Source organism: Coenobita brevimanus, chromosome 47 (genome assembly GCF_032717465.1).
Source record: "Coenobita brevimanus isolate Jiangsu-jjx chromosome 47, ASM3271746v2, whole genome shotgun sequence".
NCBI classification, from domain to species: domain Eukaryota; kingdom Metazoa; phylum Arthropoda; class Malacostraca; order Decapoda; family Coenobitidae; genus Coenobita; species Coenobita brevimanus.
This window is the reverse complement of record NC_137000.1, coordinates 13,182,316-13,203,954: the sequence shown is the minus strand read 5'-3', so window position 1 is coordinate 13,203,954 and position 21,639 is coordinate 13,182,316. Positions and strand designations below refer to the sequence as shown.

The 21,639-nt window shown below is 41.5% G+C and overlaps 1 pseudogene across 1 annotated transcript in view; it reads left to right on the top strand.

The window, feature by feature from the left end:
• Positions 1 to 21,639, top strand: part of LOC145398944 (uncharacterized) — a 93,031-nt pseudogene that overhangs the window by 56,616 nt on the left and 14,776 nt on the right. The window contains exon 2 of the transcript XR_013897217.1: positions 9,035 to 9,184. The product of XR_013897217.1 is annotated as an uncharacterized LOC145398944 (transcript). The remainder of the gene's footprint in view (positions 1 to 9,034; positions 9,185 to 21,639) is intronic.

Below are 21,639 nucleotides of genomic sequence, written 5' to 3'. Positions count from 1 at the left end.
ATCACTGACCAGTGTTGTAAGCCAGGTATTAGAAAAGCTTATAAGAAAAGCTTGGGTAAATCATCTAGAAGAACACAGTATGATAACAGAAAGACAGTTTTGTTTCAGAAAAGGAAAATCATGCGTTACTAATCTGTTGAGCTACTATGACAGAGTAACAAACACAATACAGGAAAGGGAAGGATGGGTGGACAGTATCTATTTAGATTTCAAGAAAGCTTTTGACACAGTACCATACCAAAGATTTTTATGGAAACTGTACCATCAAGGAGGAATTCGAGGCAAACTGTTTTGTTGGATGCAAGACTTTCTCATAAAAAGAGAAATCAGGACAGTACTAAGAGGAAACTACTCATCATGGAAAGAAGTGACTAGTGGAGTACCACAGGGTTCAGTGCTGGCACCAATCATGTTTTTAGTGTATATAAATGATATTAACAGTAACACTGGAAATGAGAGCTATCTGAATATGTTTGCAGATGATGCAAAAATACAAAGGAGAATTACTAGCACAGACTCTTGTAGGGAGCTACAAGAAGAATTAAATAAACTTCATGAATGGAGTAGTACATGGCAAATGGAATTCAATGTGGACAAGTGGCATGTAATCAAGTTTGGTAAAAGTGGAAAAAGACCTGATTGGGATTATAAGTTAGGAAATAAAACCCTATACATATCAGAATGAGAGAAAGACCTAGGTGTGATTATCAATAACAGACTATCTCCGGCTGACCACATCAGCGAGAAGGTACGGAACATGTATACACTGCTTGCAAATATGAGAATAGCATTCACATACATAAATGAAGACATGCTGAGAAGGATAATAACATCATTCATTAGACCAACCCTGGAATATGCATCAGTAGTCCGGAGTCCTCATCTCAAAAAGCATACAGACAAGATTGAAAAAGTTCAAAGGGCCGCTACAAGATGGATACCAAGCTTAAGGGACCTAAGCTACGAAGAAAGACTAAATAAACTGAATCTACCAACACTACAGGAGAGAAGGAAAAGAGGTGACATGATAATGCTATATAAGTGCATATCAGGGAAGGAGAAAATAGACATAAATGATTACTTAACATATGGAGAAGCATCAGCAAGAGGACACCGCAAAAAACTGCATAAGGAGAGGTGATAAAGACGTAAGGAAATTCAGTTTCCCAAACAGAGAAATTGATAAATGGAATGCACTACCAAATGAAATAGTGTGTGCCAAAACAATTCACAAATTTAAGGATATGTACGATAAATATGGTATAAGACACGGGACAGTACGAGCTTGATTCATTCCTGTAAAGATACAATTAGGTAAGAACAATTAGGTAAGAACACACACACACACACACAGAAAACAAGAGAGATATAGAAGAAGTGGGATATCTCTCTAGACCTCTATAATTTGGGAGTGGAAAAATTTGTACCAAGAGTAAGAGGGAAAGAAAACAGGAAAAAGGAGTGGTTTAATTGAAGGTGTATGATAGCAAAAAAAGAGAGAGATAAGGCGTGGAACAATTGGAGAAAGAGAGGTAACAACAGAACAAAGGAAGAATATAAAAGAACAAGAAATGAATACACAAGAATACGTAGAGAAGAAGAAAGGAATTTTGAAAAAGGTATAATAGACAAATGCAAGGATGAACCCAAACTGTTTTATAGATTTGCTAATGGCAAACTGAAACAAAAGGAAGGAATCACCACTCTGAAAGTATAAGGAGAGGTCTTTAAGGATGCGGCAATGCAAGCAGAAATAATGAACAAACGTTTCCAGTCAGTTTTCACTAAAGAAAAGGAGCTTGAGGGAGTGATTAGAAATGTTCCGGTGATAAAAGATATAAAAGTGGATGTACAGGAAGTGTATAATTTACTGGAAACTCAAGATGTAAGGAAGGCCCCAGGACCTGATGGAATTTCTAATTGGGTACTGAAGGAATGCAGAGAACAACTGGCGGATAAAATTCACAGTTTAATCGTATGCTCACTGGAAGAGGGGAAAGTGCCACAAGAATGGAAGAGGGCAAATGTGGTACCAATTTTCAAGGGAGGAAACAGGGAAGAACCCCTGAATTATATACCAGTGTCTCTAACCAGCATGGTCGCAAAATTGTGTGAGAGAATCCTGAAAGACAGATGGATAAAATATCTGGAAGAGATGAATATTTTGGCTGAATGTCAGTTTGGATTCAGAAGTGGAAGGTCATGTGTTTCTAACTTGTTGAGCTTTTACTCAAGAGCGATTGACATGGTACAGGAGAGAGATGGTTGGGTGTATTGTGTGTACTTAGACTTAGAGAAGGCCTTTGACAAGGTACCTCATAAAAGACTAATGTGGAAACTAGAATATATAGGAGGACTGAAGGGGAAACTTCTGGAATGGATGAGAGACTTTTTGAGAGACAGACAAATGAGGACAGTAATAAAGGATAGGATGTCTAGATGAAGGGAAGTAACAAGTGGAGTCCCTCAAGGCTCGGTGTTGGCGCCAGTAATGTTCCTGATTTACGTAAATGATATGGTAGATGGAGTGAACAGTTATGCAAGTCTGTTTGCTGATGATGTAAAGATCTTGAGGAAGGTAGAGGTTGAGGAGGATTGTAAAATACTGCAGGAGGATTTGGATAGGATACACAATTGGAGCCGGACGTGGGAAATGAAATTTAATATAAAGAAATGTAAAATATTGGAAATGGGTAAAAGTACCAGGAGGCCATCACTGAATTATTTGTTGGGTAATGAATTAATCACAAAAAGGAGAGAAGAGAAAGATTTGGAAGTGCTGGTCCAAGATAGTTTGTCTCCAGAAAAGCACATTTAACAAGATAGTTGGAGAGACTTATAAACTCTTGACTAACATAAGAGTAGCATTTCATTATATGGATGAAGAGATGATGAAAAAATTGATAGCGGCAATGATCCGCCCCAGGTTAGAATATGCAGCGGTAGTGTGGTCCCCACACAAAAAGAAAGATATAAACAAGATTGAGAGAATACAAAGAACAGCAAACAAGATGGTCCCCAGTCTGACAGACCTGTCATACAGAGAGAGGCTGGAAAAACTGGATTTGCCTTCCTTAGAGGAAAGGAGAAAGAGGGGAGACATGATTGCAGTGTTCAGGACCATGGTGGGCGTAGATAAAATTGACAAAGAAGATCTGTTTGTATGGGATCAGAGAGCAACAAGAGGACACGGAATGAAATTGAAAAAGTCAAGCTGCTTGAAGGATATCAAGAAATATAGCTTTCCTTACGGAAGTATAGACTTATGGAATAGCCTGGACAAAGACATTGTCCAGTCTAAAAACTTAAACGAGTTTAAAGCCAAATTTGATTTATTGAGAAACAGCGATGAAAACCCACGAGCATAGTACATTCCGTGTATATCACAATTAGGTATATTAGGTAAATACTTAAATATTTGGAACGACTTAGACAAAGAGGTGGTGCATGAGAAAAACATTCATGTGTGTAAAGGTAGACTTGATAAATGTGGGTATGGAGACAGGACAACACACGCATTGCTCAATTCCTGTATACTACAATTAGGTAAATAGGTAAATACACACACACACACACACACAAAGCAGCTTGACACACACACAGAGGGATTCAATCTAGGCGGACGTGTGACACCGGCGCTCCGTACCAAATCATCACGGCCAGTGGCATTACCTAAATAGTATCTTTGTATGAGTCAAGCTCAGTACCAGGTTAAACTAAATGATTGTTCATTATTAAAAGGAAAAAAATAATAAGTTTAAACAAGACTTGTAAAAACAGGAAATAGAACCAAGACGAAAGAATACGCTGAGTCATCTCTGAGGTTTGTTTAGACTACAACAACACGGAGATTGTAAGTACATGCATTTCACTTTAAGTATTGCAAAATGGATACATACTTCAGTAAAACAAATTCGGAAAAGAAAAGGGATAAAGGTAAAAAGCAAAATGATGATTTCTACCAAGAATTGGTTGAAGTAGAGACCCACAATAAACTGGTTGAGCGTGTAAACAAACTAGAAATGGCTTTCAAAAATGAAATTGATGAAATAAAGAAGCAGATGCACTTGCAAAAGGAGAAAATAGAAAAACTAGGAAGGGAGGCCAATAAGAAGGACACAACCATCAGTGAACTAACAGTGGAATTGAGTACACTTAGGAAGAAAATGAGTGAAATGGCAAGTACAGTAGTCAATCACGAGAGTGTTATGGAAGAGTTTAAAAATGACACAGAGACAATTAGGCAAGTTAGCAGTCTTATTGACCAGAGCAGTAATATTGAGGAGAAGATAACACAAGTGAATGAAGCTGTGCAAAGCTACAAAAAAGATGTAGAAACCACGTATGCTGAAATGGTGAAAGTAAAGAAAGACTTAGAAACAAGGGTGGAGGAAAAAAGTATTAAAAAGGAGGTGAAAAGAATAATCCAAAACAATCCAAAGTTAGTCAGAGATTCAGTAGAGATAAACAAATCAATAGTAATCACTGGTATAGAAGAGGAAGAAGTTAAAAACAAGATCACAAGAGACAAAAAGGAGATGGCAAATGTAATGAGCTTACTGAAAGAAGTATCAGAGGAAATCTGTAGTAAAGACATAGAGGAACACAAAAGGTTAGGGAAATACGAGAAAAGCAAGACAAGACCTCTAAAGGTGACTTTCCAGAGTGTAAACACTGTGGAAGAGATACTAAAAAATGCAGAGAATCTTAAGGAAAAAGAGGAGTTCAAAAATGTATGGATAAAAAGATGCCTAACACAAGAGGAACTGGAATTACTGAAAGAGAAAAGGGAGGAAGCAAAAACAAAAAATGAGGGATGATCAGAAGAGGAGAAGAAATTTTTTTTACAAAGTAATAGGATTGCAGGTACGAAAGTGGTACACAAACAGGATGGAAGAAAAAGGAGGAAGGTAGTAGAACCATGCCATGACAAGTATATAAACAAGATGATAAAGTTGATGTACTCAAATGTGGATGGGATGGTATCTAAATTACTAGAGATGAATGATTATGTCAGAGAAAATGAACCACAAATAATATGCCTAACTGAAACAAAATTAATACCAAGGATATCAAATGACATACTAAACTTAGAGGAATACAATATATGGAGAAGAGACAGATATTTTAAAAAAGGAGGAGGAATTATAATATTAACTAAGAAAAATCTAAAAGTCAAGGAAATAAACCTAGATATACCATCACAAGTAGAACTGATTGCAGTAGAGATCAACACATCTGAAGGTAAAGTAATTGTAGCCAATTTGTACATGCCACCCAGATCAAACACATGGGAAAGAGACGAATATGAGGACCTGGCAGAGAGTACAATTCAGAGTGTAAGATCATTGCTACGTAAAATGGAAGAGAAATCGGAAAGAATGATACTAACTGGGGATTTCAATACAAATATAAATTGGAATACTCTAGATATAAATAGCCAGGAAAGCTGTTGGGACCAAAAGCTCCTGGATCTCGTACAAGAGTTTTTCTTAACGCAACATGTGAGGGAAACCACCAGAAAAAGAGGACTTGATGTACAGTTGGCCGCACTCCCGCGAAGGCCACCTTAGTGTTGTCAACGCTGGCTGAGATAGTAACCGCGAATCATTAGTAGTGAGCTCTGATCGAAGCATTCACAGGACTGAGGGAGGGAGCGGGTTTGAGGTGGGTAGGTGGGTACCTGTACGACTCTCTCTTACTGGCTGTGGATGCTTCGAACGCATCTCTCTACTAGTGTTTCAGAGTAAATATCTTGGCCAGCGTTGATAACGCTGTGGCCTTCGCGGGAGTGCAGCCAGCTGTACCTTCAGTGCTAGATATAATATTTACAAGGCAAGAAAATGATATTGACAGTTTAATATATCACCCTCCACTTGGCAAAAGCGATCATGCAGTACTAAATTATAACTTCAGGATAGCATATGACATAGTAAACAGCAATGATAGTTACAAAAAGAGCCTAAACTATAAAAAGGGAAATTATCAAGACCTACAGAAGTATTTCTTAGAAGTTGATTGGGAAAATGAGCTTAGAGGACAAGATTTAAATGCTGTATATAAAAAATTCTGTGAATTTTATGAAATAGGAGTCCAGAAGTACATCTTACAGCACAAAGAAGCAGATAAGAAAATACAGAAATGGTTCAACACAGAATGTAAAAAATCAAAAGAAAGAAGAGATTTGTTGTGGAATAGATACAGAAGACACAACAGTGAAAGGGCGTATAATAATTACAAACAGGCAAAAAATGACTATACAAGAATAAGGAGGGAAGCCCAAAAACAGTTTGAGGAGGATATAATAAATAAAAGTAGTGATCAACCAAACCTGTTTTACAGCTATATCAGAAGCAAAACTAAAGTATAAGATATAATACAATCCATTACAGATGAGGGAATCACTTATACACAAGAGAAAGATATTTGTGAAGCACTAAATAAGAATTTCCAATTAGTTTTTACAGAAGAAAAAAATTTTGAGAGGGACTATGTGGAACGCGCATGTCCACACATACTACCAGATATACAAATAGCAGAAAAAGTAATACAGGAGGAGTTAAGTGATTAGACAGAGGAAAAGCAAGTGGTCCTGATGAAATTTCATTTTGGGTATTATGAGAATGTGCAAAGGAGTTATGTAAACCATTATTTTTAATTTTCAAGAAATCCTTGAGTCAAGGTAAACTACCTGATATTTGGAAAAAAGCAAATATTGTCCCCTTATTCAAAAAAGGAAATAGACAAAATCCACTCACCTACTGACCAGTATCACTGACCAGTGTTGTAAGCAAGGTATTAGAAAAACTTATAAGAAAAGCTTGGGTAAATCATCTAGAAGAACACAGTATGATAACAGAAAGACAGTTTTGTTTCAGAAAAGGAAAATCATGTGTTACTAATCTGTTGAGCTACTATGACAGAGTAACAAACACAATACAGGAAAGGGAAGGATGGGTGGACAGTATCTATTTAGATTTCAAGAAAGCTTTTGACACAGTACCACACCAAAGACTTTTATGGAAACTGTACCATCAAGGAGGAATTCGAGGCAAACTGTTTTGTTGGATGCAAGACTTTCTCATAAAAAGAGAAATCAGGACAGTACTAAGAGGAAACTACTCATCATGGAAAGAAGTGACTAGTGGAGTACCACAGGGTTCAGTGCTGGCACCAATCATGTTTTTAGTGTATATAAATGATATAAACAGTAACACTGGAAATGAGAGCTATCTGAATATGTTTGCAGATGATGCAAAAATACAAAGGAGAATTACTAACACAGACTCTTGTAAAGAGCTACAAGAATAATTAAATAAACTTCATGAATGGAGTAGTACATGGCAAATGGAATTCAATGTGGACAAGTGTCATGTAATCAAGTTTGGTAAAAGTGGAAAAAGACCTGATTGGGATTATAAGTTAGGAAATAAAACCCTATACACATCAGAAAGAGAGAAAGACCTAGGTGTGATTATCAATAACAGACTATCTCCGGCTGACCACATCAGCGAGAAGGTACGGAACATGTATACACTGCTTGCAAATATGAGAATAGCATTCACATACATAAATGAAGACATGCTAAGAAGGATAATAACATCATTCATTAGACCAACCCTAGAATATGCATCAGTAGTCTGGAGTCCTCATCTTAAAAAGGACATAGACAAGATTGAAAAAGTTCAAAGGGCCGCTACAAGATGGATACCAAGCTTAAGGGACCTAAGCTACGAAGAAAGACTAAATAAACTGAATCTATCAACACTACAGGAGAGAAGGAAAAGAGGTGACATGATAATGCTATATAAATGCATATCAGGAAAGGAGAAAATAGACATAAATGATTACTTAACATATGGAGAAGCATCAGCAAGAGGACACTGCAAAAAATTGCATAAGAAGAGAGGTGATAAAGACGTAAGGAAATTCAGTTTCCCAAACAGAGCAATTGATCACTGGAATGCACTGCCGAATGAAATAGTGTGTGCCAAAACAATTCACAAATTTAAGGATATGTACGATAAATATGGTTTAAGACACGGGACAGTACGAGCTTGACTCATTCCTGTAAAGATACAATTAGGTAAGAACAATTAGGTAAGGTAAGAACACACACACACACACACACACATACACACACACACACACACACTTAAAGTAAAGTTTAAGTGTTAGGCAATAGTAATTGAAATTATAAAGAGAACATGGAAATTATCAGAAAAGGAATAGCTGAAGAATGTTTGGATAAGGAGAGATGCAAATGAGGAAGAGCTAAGATAAAGGAGCTATTAAAGGAAGCAAAGGCAAAAAACGAACAGGGAATGGAGGAAGAGAAGACAGTGTTTTATTGGTGAGTTATGGATCAGAAATTGAGAAAGTGGTACCGAGAGAGAGAGGGAGAGAAGAGGAAATAAAGAACAGTGAAAAAAGTTGGACAGTGGCATATACTAATGTTGGACAGTGGCATATACTAATGTGGTGGGGGGAGCCTTCTTGCTTTACTATCCTTATCCTTCAGCATGTAGAGTTAGATCTTGTAGTCATAGTTTTCTCTGTAACAAGCAGCCTCGGAAGGACCATAAGGTCTGTTGCTGTTTGCTTTCCTGTGTAATCCTCCTCCTCCTTCTTCTTCTTTTTCATCTTGCAGAGGTCATGAGGTAATAATATAAGGGGAGGGAGGAGAAGTGGAAAGGGGCATAGGGGGGTAAAAGATGATGTTGAAAGATGATATTGAAGGTCAGGGATATAAGGAAGAGAAAGCGTACTGGTGAATATGTTTCATATGTGATTACATAATGGAATTGTTGTTATGTCAACTCAAAATTAACCTCGGAACAATGAAAACTAGATTTGGCTTCCAGAACATAAGTTGCGATTTCATGCTTAAACATTTTGGAATGTCCATTGCAGTTTTTGGGTTATACATCAGGTAAAGTTCAAACCTTGATAGGAAAGCACACCAATCAAACCAGACCTGTTTTTCATTCACCCATATTCATGTTTTACAGTCATTACGTCATCTTATTTGCAGATCTGCAATGGGTAAGCAGGGTCCACATCAACCTGCCATCAGTGAAACGTCGTGCAGAGACACTGACCACACGTCGTACTGTTAAAAAGCAGTGGCAAGCTGCATGGCTGCTCCGTGCTGTCACCTGCATTGACCTCACTACACTTTCAGGTATGCATCCTTGACATTTGATATATGAATAAGTATTTTTGCTTAACTGGTAGTTATGATAATGTGCAGGCACTACTTATGTTATCAGCTAGCTTATACTGCCAGCATGTGGTAGGTGGGGGCACTCGCCATCCACTCACTCGATGTAGTGCTGCTCTCTGGTGTCTGCCCTTTCCTCTTCTCCATCCTTGTTTCCTTCCATCCTCTTCTGTCTTTCTTTCCTTCATTCTTTCCTCTTCCTTCTGCCTACGGATGACTTTACACTCCCTCTTCTGTCTCCTTTCCTTCATTCTTTCTTCTTCCTTCTGCCTGTGGTTGATTCTACACTGAGTGACAAGCCAAATGTTTCCTGTGCACCAGGAAACCATTTACTATGCTGAGTGGTAATCATATAACCAAATTCTGGCACCTGGTGGTTTAGTGGGTAATTAAGGTGTTCTAATTGGACTGAGCCAACGAAGGTTTATATCCAGGGGATGGTTGGGGTTTATTGCTCACGTAATGCCATTCAGAGATGAGTGAGGCTGATCACTCGTCTTAAATGTCAGGACCAACTTTCTTAGCCCCGTGCTCCTATGCTTCTTGTGGGGCAACATAGGATTGGATGATGGATTGATGGATGTTGGGTTTGATAGTACAGTATGTGTATATAAGTAATCTCTCAATTATCCGTCATCACAATTCCTGGCCCAACGAAATATCCAGTGCTTTTTGCTCAGCTCTTTTAGCCCCTCAGCAGCATATAACATTCCGGAAATGCTGATCAGTAGATTGCAGCATACAGTCCGGAAGAGCCACGTGAATAATATTGTGAACCCTTCATTTTTCACACCTACTACATGCTTATGCTTGATATGTGGGTTGCGAATCGTCATTGTGGAGAGTAAACTTTGTTGGACTAAAATGTTATCATGTTTGGTTAGGTACAAGTGGGTCAAAATACATGCTTAACCCGCCACATGCCAGCTATTTTTAGCCCTATGGGTCGTCTCCGTGCCGGCCATTTTTTGAACTTTTCTTTTATTTGGGTAAACTAATAGATTTTGATGTGAAAACAACGACATTCGCCATTAAAATACTCACCAAAGCTCGGAAATGGGTTGTATTGAGTCCTGCATACTCGTATACAGGTATTCCCGCTCTCTCACACTCACCATGTAGGTGAGAGAAAGCTGTTTTCTATATAAGGTATACTCAGGTATTTATGTTGGGAAGGTAGAGCAATGTTCAGTACACTTTTCTGATTACTTATTCGTTCATCATGTCACAATTTGCATTTCTCTCTCACTGTGAGTGCATTGTAGAACACTTACTTGAAGATAGGTACAACCTGACTTCACTGTGTACAGTCCTGGCATTTACAAGAAGGTATTTACAACTTGACTTCACTATGTACAGTCTTTACAAGTACAAGAAAATATTTACAACTTGATTACACTATGTATAGTTCTTTCACTTACATGAAAATATTTACAACATGCCTTCACTATGTACAGCACTGGGTGAGGCACACAGGCAGAGTGAGGCAGAACGAGCATGAAGGGGGGGGAGCGAGTGGGTGTATGGCCTTGACCGCCTGGGGCATGGTAGAGGAACAGTTACCATACATACCTGCCAATTTTTACCTGCGAATCTTGAAAAATGTGGTCACAGTGAATTTTTAAATTTTAAGCCATTTTTAAATAGCACTGGCACTGACTGCAGATTTTCATTGCACCGTTTTAAAACGGCACTGGCACGCGGCAGGTTAAAACATGATTTTTATTTATTATTTTTTTTTTTAAGCAGTTTTCCTGCACCACAGACATGGGAAATGTTTTGGGCCACCGCAGCCTAGGGGTTAAAGCAATATCGGGTGAAATAAGGCAGTATCCAGCTCAGAAGCGGGAAGCAGTTGAAGGTACTATGCACTTTCTGGTAATGAGGTGTACCTTCCGGCTCAGACACAGGACCCAGTTGGCACACGTGGAGACCCCACAATGCACCAGCCAATCACAATGCCTTGTGGGAGTGGCTCACCCATGCCCTGTGGGAGCCTCTCACCCAATGTGCCAAGCCTACCGTCAGTCTTTCCTATGGATGCCATATAGTCAGGACTTATCTATGCTCTCAGCATTTGTGACCCACACAGTGGATAACCCCTGGTGCTCTGGCTTAGTCTGTGGCCTCAATCCCGTTCGAGGTGGCCACAAACAAATCGCCTCCACGTTGCCCTGTCCCCCACCATTTCACTGCCTTGCTTCCAACTCACACACCCCTCTCTCATACACCTCTCCATCCCATCCCTCCATCTCATCCTCGGCCTCTCCCTCCCTCTTCCCCCCTCCACCTCACTCACATACACTCTCTTCGTCAGTCTTTCACCCTCCATCCTCTCCACATGGCCAAACCACCTCAGTGTATTCCTACTAACGCCTTCAATCACATCCACATACACACCACAATGCTACTTTATATCCTCATTTGTCAGCCTGTCTCTCCATGTGACTCCACAGGCTTCTCTTAAATAACTCATTACCACTGCTCTCACTCTTGACTTGTGTCCCAGCAACGTCCAAGCTTCACTTCCATACGTTAGAGTTGGTATCACAATACCGTCATGTAGTAACTTTTTCACTTCCATGCTCACTTCCCTGCTACTTATCACTGCTGTCAAGGAACCAGCAACCTTTCTTCCCTGCTGTACCCTTTCAAGCACTTCACCCTTCAAACCTCCATCCTTACTCATCACACTGCCCAAGTACTTAAACGTACTCATATTTTCCAATTCCTCACCATCCAACCTCGCTGTACATTCACTGACTTCACCTCTCTCAAAGACCATCACTTTACTCTTCCCTACATTCACCTTTAGATTCTGTTTCTTACACACTCTCCCAAACTCATCCACCAAGCCTTGCAGCTCCCTTTCACCTCCACTCAACAACACAGTATCATCTGCAAACAACAGTACATGGAGTTTCCAAACACTACCCTCTCTCACCAGGGCCACTCTAACATCCACTACCCTACCTTGTACCTCTTTTATTACTCCTTCCATGTACAGATTGAACAACCATGGAGAGATGACACATCCCTGTTTCAACCCAACCTTCAAAGAGAAAAATTCACTCAGTTCACCATCCACACTCACTGCAGCCTTAGCACCATCATACATGCTCATCACAGCATTCAACAACTTCCCATCTACTCCATATATTCTTAATACTTTCCACAATCCTTGTCTATCCACCCTGTCATATGCTTTCTCCAAATCCATGAAAACCACATACAACTTCTTTCCCTTCTCTAGAAAGTTTTCCACTAAAGATCTAAGATTGAATATGTGATCTACACAACCTCTTCCCTTCCTAAAGCCTCCCTGTTCTTCTCCAACTAATTCCTCCGTTCTTTCTCTAACTCTGTCAATAAGTATCCTACCATACACTTTTCCTATTATACTAAGAAGACAGATGCCTGTATGATTACCACACACTTCTTTTTCCCCTTTTCCTTTGTACAAGGGAATAATTATACCTGACTTCCAATCCTCCGGGACTCTACCTTCCTCCCAGGCCAATCTGCACATTTTCCACATCCATTCTACTACTATCTCTCCCCCATACTTCAGCATTTCACCACACACTCCATCAATTCCTGGGGCTTTCCCCATGTGTATATATATATATATATATATATATATATATGTATGTATGTATATATATTTGCAGAGGCTTCACTTCACCATGAAGATATGTATGGAAACTAACCACAGGAGAAATGAAAGGAGCGACAGTGAGTCCTTTTGTATATTACATCTTCAGACAGAGTGAGACAGAAACGTAAAGGGTGGAGGTCTTTTATGCACACCCGCAGCAGGTAGTGGCACACAGAACAATGGATGACCTGAATTTTTACCTGCGAGTTAACTTATGGTCAGCTGCAGCAGGAAGTGGAACACAATAAAGAATGACCTGAATCTAAAAATGCACGTGACAAAGCAGGAGGGAGTAGGAGGGGAGGAAAGGGGAGTGGGAGGGAGGGGGAAGGGGGAGGGGAGGAGGGGGGAGGGGGGAGGGACGAGGGGATAAATACTGCAGCTTAACTTAAGTCCTAGAGGATTAATGCTTGGTGTGTCCCAGTCCCACACAGGTGTGACTACACCACCAGGAGATGACAGAGAACAATCACGTGTTAGTCTGGGAGATACTGCTTTAAAATTAATTCATTTAACAATTTATCACACTTAAAATGACCATAGCTCATGTTTACATTCTTTTCATATGTGCCAGAAATTAGACAAGATTCTATTACATTTCTTTCATCTAAGCTTTTTGATCTTGCTAGAATCTTGGAGCCTGTCCAGTCAATATGGTGATCACTGGATGCTTTGTGCTGAAATAAACCATTATTCTGTGGAGCTGTCCTTACACTGTATTTATGTTGTGAGATTCTAGTTTCCAAATCTTTTCCAGATTGTCCTATGTAAAATTTGTTACAGCTTTTACACGGGATTTTGTAAACAACGCCTGAATTACTGAAAGGGCTGTTCTTGATGAGAGTTTTTTTGATGGTGTTCTCATATTTGAATACTACTTGTACACTGAGTTTCCTTAGTATGTGAACAACATCAAGAAAATTTTCATGGAAGGGGAGGACAAGGGTTCTTTGAATGTTCTGGCGATCTGGCTTATTAGTTTTCCCTTCAAGGAATCGTTTCTTGGCTGTATTGTGGCACTGAGTCAGGTCATCCATTGTTCTGTGCGCCACTACCTGCTGCGGGTGTACATAAAAGACCTCTACCCTTTACGTTTCTGTCTCACTCTGTCTGAAGATGTAATATACGAAAGTACTCACTGTCGCTCCTTTCATTTCTTCTGTGGTTAGATTGCATGTGTGTATATATATGTATATATATATATATATATATATATATATATATATATATATATATATATATAACAGTACACTCAATCCTCATAAACCACATGCTTATAAACCACGGATTCATAAACCGCGGCAAAGTGGCTGTCAGAATGCCGACACCCTTAAACTGATGTTAAGTCACGAAAATCGCGGATCTAGGCACCGAAGTGGGCCTTTTCCGAGGAGAATCATAAACCGCGGCATTCAATTTGATAACCGTGACCAAACAACCATCATCATCAAGCATCAGTCATCTCTGAGGCAGACTTTGAGGGCTTCCTGAGGGAGGCTGAGGAGCTGAAGAAGGGAGAACAGCATGAGGGAGCACCCCCACCTCATGCTGAGAGGTTCTAAGTTCTTCCCAACACCACCCCACTTCATTCACTTAAGCAATATCGTCATATGATTAAGGTGAGATCCCTTAACATTGCTTATTTCTATTAAATACATGCACTGAATATTCCTAAATTTGTATGTTTGTGTTTGATGGTGCCTAGATAGGTGTAGGTAGGGTGCTTTGGGGGGGTGGTTGGCCAAAGTCCAGACCCTAATTAATTTTTCTATCTATCTATCTATAGCCCGACGCCCTAATCCCGCAAAGGGTGGCCGCAGACAAAACGCCTCCAAGTCACTCTGTCACCCACCATTTGACTCCCCTCCCCCCAACTCACCCCCCCTCCCTCATATACCTCTCAACTCCATCCCTCCACCTCATCCTCGGTCTACCCCTCCCTCTCCCTCCCTCCACCTCACCTACATACACCCTCTTAGTCTTTCATTCTCCATTCTCTCCACATGTCCAAACCACCTCAGTATATTTCTCCTAATCTTTTCAACCACATCCACATCTACCCCACAACGTTCCTTCACTTCTTCATTCGTCAACCTGTCCCTCCACGTCACTCCACATGCTCCTCTCAAGTAACTCATTTCCACTGCTCTCACTCTTGACTTGTTCCCCTCTTGCAATGTCCACGCCTCGCTTCCATACGTCAGGGTAGGGATCACAATACCATCATGCAGTGACTTCTTAACTTCCATACTCACCTCCCTATTTCTCATCACTGCTTTCAGTGTACCAACAACCTTTCTTCCCTGCTGTACCCTTTCACGTACTTCATCCCCCAAAGTTCCATCCTTACTCATCACACTACCCAAGTACTTGAATGCACTCACATTCTCCATATCCTCACCATCCAACCTCACTGCACACTCTGTGACTTCATACCTCTCAAACACCATAACTTTACTTTTGTTTACATTAACTTTCAGCTTCCTCCTCCTACACACTGTCCCAAATTCATTCACCAAACCTTGCAACTCCCATTCATCTTCACTCAACAATACTGTATCATCAGCAAACAGCAACACCGGAAGCTTCCAAATCTCACCCTCATTCATTAGGGCCACCCCCACATCCACTGCCCTACCTTGTACCTCCTTTACAACCCCATCCATATATATATTAAACAGCCATGGAGACATTACACACCCCTGTTTCAGTCCCACATTGAGATCAAAGAACTCACTCAGCTCACCATCCACTCGCACCGTAGCCCTAGCTCCCTCGTACATACTCTTCACAGCACTTAACAATTTCCCCTCCACTCCATATATTCTTAATACCTTCCACATACCTTGCCTATCTATTCTGTCATAAGCTTTCTCCAAGTCCATGAAGGCAGCATACACTTTCCTTCCCTTCTCTAGATACTTCTCCACTAAACATCTTAGAACAAATATCTGATCTACACACCCTTTTCCCTTCCTAAATCCCCCTTGTTCTTCTCCAACTAGCTCCTCTGTCATATGCCTAACCCTATCAATGAGTATTCTACCATATATTTTACCAGTCACACTAAGAAGGCAAATACCCCTATGGTTACCACATACTTCTCTCTCCCCTTTTCCTTTGTACAGAGGAACAATTATACCTGATTTCCAGTCCTCTGGAACCCTTCCCTCTTCCCAAGCCAATCTACACAACTTCCATATCCACTCCACAACAATCTCACCCCCATACCTAAGCATTTCACCACACACTCCATCAATTCCTGGGGCCTTTCCCAGCTTAATCTTCTTCATCGCTTCCACTACTTCCGACCTACTGATCTCTTCCTCCCTCCTCTCAACTCTTCTTCTCCCAGCCATTCCCCAACCACTTATACTCACACTGCTCTCACTCTCAACATTCAACAAATCCTCAAAGTGCTCCTTCCATCTCCTCAATTTCTCTCTCTTCTCCACCAACAATCTATTATTCCTATCTTTCACTCCCCTACTATTTCCCCTTTCACACTGCCTTACTTTCTTTACCTCCTTCCAAAACAATTTCTTACTCTCCCTCCATTTCACACTCAGATTCCTCCCAAACTCTTCATCCACTTTCTTCTTACTCTCCTTCACCAGTCTCTTAACCTCCCTTCTCCTGCTCACATATACCTCTCTCTTCTCTCTCTCATCTTCTCCCCTACCTCTACTCGCCAACCATTCACCATATGCCTTCTTCTTTTGTTCCAAAGCTCGTTTCACCTCATCATTCCACCATGCTGTCCCTTGCACACCCTTGCATCTCCTCCTCACTCCACAAACCGCCTCACATGCTGCGCTTATCTCTTCCGTGAATATCTTACATACGTCTTCCACCCCTTCCATCTGCTCTAGCTCATACCTTCCCAATCTTTCTTCCACTATGCTCTTATACTCTGTCCTTTTCTCACTATCTTGCAATTTCTCCACTCTTCTCACAGGAGCTGCTTCCTCCTGCGGATTTTGTAAACCGCGGCACTGGTCCAGACCCATATTGCCGCGGTTTACGAGGATTGAGTGTGTATATATATATATAGTATAATAGGAAAAGTGTATGGTATGATACTTATTGACAGAGTTAGAGAAAGAACAGAGGAATTAGTTGGAGAAGAAGAGGGAGGCTTTAGGAAGGGAAGAGGTTGTGTAGATCAGATATTCATTCTTAGATCTTTAGTGGAAAAGTTTCTAGAGAAGGGAAAGAAGTTGTATGCGGCTTTCATGGATTTGGAGAAAGCAAATGACAGGGTGGATAGACAAGGATTGTGGAAAGTATTAAGAATATATGGAGTAGATGGGAAGTTGTTGAATGCTGTGAAGAGTATGTATGATGGTGCTAAGGCTGCAGTGCGTGTGGATGGTGAACTGAGTGAATTATTCTCTTTGAAGGGTGGGTTGAAACAGGGATGTGTCATGTCTCCATGGTTGTTTAATCTGTACATGGATGGGGTAATAAAAGAGGTACAATGTAGGGTAGTGGATGTTGGAGTGGCTCTGGTGAGAGAGGGTAATGTTTGGAAACTCCCTGTACTGTTGTTTGCAAATGATACTGTGTTGAGTGAAGACGAAGGAGAGCTGCAAGGCTTGGTGGATGAGTTTGGGAGAGTGTGTAAGAAACGGAATCTAAAGGTGAATGTAGGGAAGAGTAAAGTGATGGTCTTTGAGAGAGGTGAAGTCAGTGAATGTACAGCGAGGTTGGATGGTAAGGAATTGGAAAATGTGAGTACGTTTAAGTACTTGGGTAGTGTGATGAGTAAGGATGGAGGTTTGGAGGGTGAAGTGCTTGAAAGGGTACAGCAGGGAAGAAAGGTTGCTGGTTCCTTGACAGCAGTGATAAGAAGCAGGGAAGTGAGCATGGAAGTGAAAAAGTTACTACATGACAGTATTGTGATACCAACTCTAACGTATGGAAGTGAAGCTTGGATGTTGCTGGAAGGACACAAGTCAAGAGTGAGAGCAGTGGAAATGAGTTATTTAAGAGGAGCCTGTGGAGTCACATGGAGAGACAGGCTGACAAATGAGGATATAAAGAAGCGATGTGGTGTGGATATGGATGTGATAGAAAGCGTTAGTAGGAATACACTGAGGTGGTTTGGCCATGTGGAGAGGATGGAGGGTGAAAGACTGACGAAGAGAGTGTATGTGAGTGAGGGGGATGGGGGAAGAGGGAAGGGGAGGCCGAGGATGAGATGGAGGGATGGGGTGGAGAGGTATATGAGAGAGGGGTGTGTGATTTGGAGCAGGGCAGTGAAATGGCGGGGGACAGGGCGACTTGGAGGTGATTTGTTTGCAGCCACCCTGAACGGGATTGAGGCGTCTGGCAATAGATATTCAGTATATATATATATATATATATATATATATACACACACACACAGTCAAGTTGCCTAAGACGCGGCTAATTGGTTCTGGACCGCACCCATCCCATAGAAAACCGTGCCACACAAATAACTAAACCTATGGGAAAAATGGGAATTTGGTTCTGGATGTTTGCCCAAGGTCCCTCTTTTCACCCCACTTTTCCCCATTTTTCCCCACTTTACACATGCACACACTTAAGCAGTCAGTCAATGCATGTATTACACATAACAGTAGGCACAAAAAACGAGAGGGTGATCAGCCTTGTTTCTACTTGGGCAATACCATGCGCCGCAGATTGAGCAGACAAAAGCTCGTCCAAGTAGATATGGATCAACGGAGCGACCAAAACATTAAAGATGGCGGAGGCTGCCTGGTCAAGCACTGACTGAAGAAGTTTATTTGATAAAGTTTGTATGCTCAAGTGTCAACAAAACTCACATTTAACACATTAATGATCATTCTTATATACGTGATGATGATGATGGGAGGCATTGTGCTTCATCTTAGCGCAGAGATAGGTGTTTCGTCACTAACCCACTCATAGCAGTTTACGAACAAACCTATAAACTAGTCACAATACCCAAAGATTCTTTAATGTTTCATTATTTAACAATGAATTTGGTGAAGTTTAACCTCCGCATAACAGAGAGAAAAGTCCACAGTTGGAGCACTTGTAGTATGGATCTGAAGTGGTCGCCATCTTCTTTGTTCACAAACAGGGGAGCGTGCTGCCAGGGGAATTTGCCCGTGCATTTCAAACCTTGCTGCACCTGCGCCATAGGTAGTTTATGTGTGTGTGTTTTTTTTGAGGGGGTCTGGCACCTTGCTGTGTCATAGAAATCCATGGCATAGAAGTCCGTGGCATGGGCTACTTACTGTATATAGATAGATAGATAGATATACAGTGCTCGACAGAAATATGTGGCACCTGGCCCCCGCCCCCCAAACAAAACAAACCTTTCAACTATGGGAAAAATATGTAAATAATGCATTATAATTACCTTTAATGCTTGGTAGGGTTTCCTTTGCGCCTCTTCATGGACCTGAGACGTTGTGGAAGTGAAAGGGCCAGGTTCCTCAGGTGCTGGGGTGATATACTTGCCCAAGACTCACGAATGGCTGCTTCCAGCTTAGGCAGAGAGCTCACGTCCTTCCCTTGGAGATTCTTCTCTATGAGGTACCAGAGGTTTTCTATCGGGTTGAGGTCTGGGCTATTGCCTGGCCAGTCTTCCATGAAGGAGACCTCGCAGTCACAAAGCCAGTTGGTGACATTTGGCTTTATGAGCAGGTGCACCGTCCTGCTGAAACACTCATGCACCTGTGAGCCCGAAGGACTCAGGTAAATGATCATAAAGCAGCTCTAGGCAAATGTCCTGATTCACTTTGGAGCTCCTGGGAAGCACAACAAGCTTCCCCAACCCCTTACCAGAGAAACAACCCCATACCATTAGTGAATCAGGGTGTTTAATTGTGCTTTCCACGTAACGGGGGTCAAGCAGGTCGCTACCTCTGCGCCAGTACACTCGCGCTCCTCGATTACAGGTAACGGTAAACGTTGCCTCATCAGACCACAACACTGATAACCATTGGTCCTCACCCCAGGTAAGGTACATGTTAGCAAAGGCAAGCCTACGAAGTCGCTGGTTACATGTAAGAAGAGGATTTCTCACAGGCCTGTGGCTTGTGTAACCAAGTTCATGGACTCTTCGAGAAACAGTGCACACTGAAACCTCGCTAAACACTTCCGGGTTGCTTTCCTTAATTCTCCTTGCAGTCACACGAGGATTAGACTCCACTGCACGTTTGAGCACAGTAGCAGACCTCGGGGAAGTTTCCCTGGGCCTACTAGACGGTGGTTTCTTTGTAGGAATGTCATCATCACTGTTTTCCACTCTGTAACGGGCACACCACCTCCTCACTGTCGACCGAGCCACACCAACTAAATCACTAATTTCCTTAGTGGGGTGGCCTGCCTCCTTTAGAGCAATGATCTATGATATTATTTCACTAGACAATTCACGGATAGGGGACATATTAAAGTAGTGAAAGCCAAAACACTGCGGTTCACTAGGTAAAAAATGGCGCAATGAGAGGGAGGAGCGGCCGGGTTCCCCTCTCTCTAGCAGCCCACAGGCAACTGAGGCGCCAGCCAACCAGCGCGCAGTAAGGCCTCAGGCTGCCGTGACCTCTTGTTAGCACCCAAAATTTCTGGCTAAATTTTTTCTCCCAAAAAAGAGTGATTCTTTTTTTGCCAAAAGTATTGGGCACCTTGACATAGGCGCCCAGTACTTTCGTTGAGCACTGTATATATACTGTACCCTCACATCCAACGCGCATTTGTCCAGCACGATTCGCGTCCAGCATGGAGAGCAAAAAATTAGTACGATTTAATACGATTTAAGTACTGTAAAACGGGTGCGTAAGCATAACAAGGACAGAGGTCCGTGAAGTGGGCGAAATCCGCAGAGTTCGCCTCTAGCACGATCACCTCTGGTCCAACACGGTCATACTGGACATTCCCATGACGCTGAGAGCCAATCAAAACTTCCCATCAAGTAGCCTCCCTCGCCTGCTATCGTGACGTGATCATGATGTCGCCCAATGAAAAACGCTTCTGCTCTCACGTGATGTTTTGTTTAAATTTCTCCCGCCACAGCTCCACTCAGTCGCATAATTCGCATTGGATGGTGCTTTTTTCTCGCTGCATTTTCTGCCCTTGCTACTGCATTTTACTCAGCTCATGATGCCTAGGAAGCCTTCTGAGAACCCTAAGAAGTGGCGGCACCTCCCTCAGGCCACCAAGCTAGAATTCATCGAGAGGCAGAAGAAAGGGGAAGAGGAATTTCGAAGGATTTATGAGGGAGGTTGAGGAGGAGCAACAGCCATTACCCGATAGTGACGCCAGCAGCCATCCTCTGGGGACCCAGTAGGACTACCTACAGCCTCAGATACCACCTTCCATTCCCAACAAGCCCACCAACACTATCCTAAAAGGTTAGTTATCATTCATAGTACAGTAACATTCATTATAATTACAGCAGTACTAATATATGTGTAGGTATATGGTAGGTATATAGGGTGACTTTTCCTAGGGTTGCTGACATAATTCATTTTTCCCCATAAGCTCTGTTGTTTGTCCAACACATTTTTGGTCCAACATGGGACCCATGCATGACAATATTACCGTGTTGGACGCGAGGGTACTGTATATATACAGTAGGATCTCACCAATAACGTCTAATTGGTGCCAAAAAAACACCGTTATTAGTGAAAATGTTATTTGCATGACATTAAAATACATGTATAAAGGGTTTATTGGTGTTGCCACTCCATGACTTCTATCCACTTTTCCCACCTGGAGCCCTCCTATCACTGTTTTTGTT